Here is a 2,884-nt window from a genome sequence, read left to right on the forward strand (position 1 = left end):
TCGTGTGTGTATGTATATATATATATATATATATATATATACACACCATCAAACTTGTCACAAAAATGCACTCTCTCTTAAAATATAGGTAAGGAGTGCTTTTTTTTACAGTTTGTCTGGCTTTAATTTCAGAAACTATAAATATAAAAAATAATTAAGTGATGTGACGACTCCAACATTATTAAAGGAGAGGCAGACAGACGGGTTTGAAAGCCTTTTTTATTTTTCTTAAAATTAAAGGATACGGAGTAGAGTAATGGGATATAAATCTGGAAGCTCTCAACTTGGGTCATTTTTCTGCAGAATGTTTTGTGAATTATTTTTGTTTTAGTAAATTCAAAATTGCCGAGGTGACCCACAAAGAGTGGCTCTCAAATACTCAAATGTGGATTCTGTGAGCTGTATTTTGAACACAATACCGAAATGAAATGATTGTGAGCTTCCTCAGTACTGGATAATTGGATAAATTGTACAATTTTCTTATTATTGCTGAGCAGAGTAACTTTCGTCTCTAATTAGTAGTATTACAGTACAAGTTACACATGATTATGTCAAAATTACTACCAAATCAATGTTTAAGTTAAAAATCTAAAAATGAGTCTCTAAAGTACAAAAAAACAAAAAAAAAACAGTCAGCTGATTGCTGAAAATACACAATATTCAAACACGTGCTCCACTATATTATAAATGGTCCATTACATACATATAAAATATCCAACACCTGGAAAAGCACACGTTAACTACAGCATACGCACATTGGGGCCATGGATGCACTATATGAGTGACAGTTAAATCCCACTATTTGGTCAGATAAGTGAAACATATGAGTTGGTAGTGGGTGCTGGTGACTAACTAGCTGCCTTCCCTCTAGTCTATGGGATCAAAATGAGAGACTTCTATGCACAAGTAGCCTCATGGTTTTGTATGAAATTCTGAAACAAACACGTCCGTCAGAAATTGTGAATGATTCCTCAGTGTCACTTTAATACTTTAGAATAAGTTTTACTTTAAACTAAAGATAAGAATGATTAACACTCACTTTTATACTTTATACTGTTGTCTTTTCAATGTTTTAATTTAGTAATTTTCCAGAGGGAACTGATGATGCTAGATCTAGAAAGTTCATAAACAAAGTACTAAAATACCTTAAAAAGTTCAGATCTAAAAATTTTGTAAAATATGGAGAAACGATGGTATACTTTAAAGACGAGTAATCATTGGGTGAATATCATTAAAAACAATGTGAAGTTTTTAACAAGTGATCGAGTTCTGTGTTTGTAGTGAGAGTTATCGTGTCTTTTCCATAACTCAATTATTCGGCGACTTAGTGTTTGTTTAGATATCAAAGCTAATTTCGTTAGGCGTACATCTCGCGATTTATATTAAAATATTGTGTTTGGAAGTGAGGCCTACAAGTGAACGTGAACAAGAATCATTATTGCAGAAATTAATTCATCGTCACTGGACCGGATTCCGCATAATTTTCATCAAATAATTCAAATGAACCTGCCCAACAATGTAACACGTTACAACGGTTTTTTTTGTTTTAACTAATGAAAGGAACGATAATCATTATCTCTTATTGACACACTAATATTATGTAATAATTTCTACCAGAAGAGTTCCTAAAAATCTTAAATAAAAATCTATAATAATTAGTCTTAAATATGAGTGACAGACAAACCACAAAAAGCCTCTGTGACCATTCTGGTCAACAGTTGGGTATCCACGCTGTAATTTTGGCCCTCGTTCCATTTACACCTGACAAGGTTGGATCGCTTAGCGAATTACTAAGCATTGAAGCATAAGCGTCACAAGTCTTTTTTGTTTCAAAGATTCATATACCATCCCTATCACATTTGGCCAATGTTAGTTATTACTATTTAAATAATTTGATGTTATATATATATATAACATTTATACAACGCTATAAATAACTGAAATACAATTATTTATTTAATATTGTAAATTAAATAAATACCTATAATTTTACGCGTTATTTAGTATGTGCCAAGATCCAACTAATTCTTTAGTTTAAGGTATGTTTACTGTTTAACTAAAGACAAGTACAATGAACAGTGTTACCATCTGTTTCTCTCTGTCTAACGTGCAAAACGTCTTTATTATATCAAAAAAATAAATATACCCGTGAGTTTATACGAATTACAAGTGATTTTATTTATGTATATTATACTCTACAGTGTATCATTTATCAGCGTAACTTGACTTTGTTTTCTATTAGTCAGGCATGTTAATTTTCAACAAAATAATAACGTTATACAAACATAGGAAGCAATAAATTCAAACAATACAGTCACTGATGAGACAGCTCAAGCTTCTAAAAACACATCTCCCTACAAGTGTTGCCAAACGTCCCTAACCAACAATAAATTCTTTCTTTGTGGTAAATTGACGCTACAAAGCTGCCCAGACAAACTGGAGACCGAAGGTATGTTTGTTAATGATATTAAGTTACCGAGAGGGTTGACAGAAGTTAAGTCGTCGTTGAATTAATATTTTTCTGGGGGTAAGTAGATTGAGTGGCATTACAAAATACGTGTCCTCAACGTTTTTAATGCACAAAGTTTCTCATTCAAGTGCATGACTAGTTGTATAAAAATATTATTATTTAACCCAGATGCGAAATGATGAATTATATTTCATTGGAAACCTACTGTAATTTGGAACGTTTAAGTGTTATAATATCGCATATTACGTTTATTTGGGTTATACCGTATTTTACGGTGTATAAGACGCACTTTTTTACCCCAAAATTTGATGTCAAAATCTGCTCTTTTTCGGTGTATAAGACGTACTTTTTTTTACCACAAAATTTGATGTCAAAATCTGCTTGCGTCCTATACACCGAAGGTATATATATACA

Source organism: Limulus polyphemus, unplaced genomic scaffold (assembly GCF_000517525.1).
Source record: "Limulus polyphemus unplaced genomic scaffold, Limulus_polyphemus-2.1.2 Scaffold106, whole genome shotgun sequence".
Classification (NCBI taxonomy): domain Eukaryota; kingdom Metazoa; phylum Arthropoda; class Merostomata; order Xiphosura; family Limulidae; genus Limulus; species Limulus polyphemus.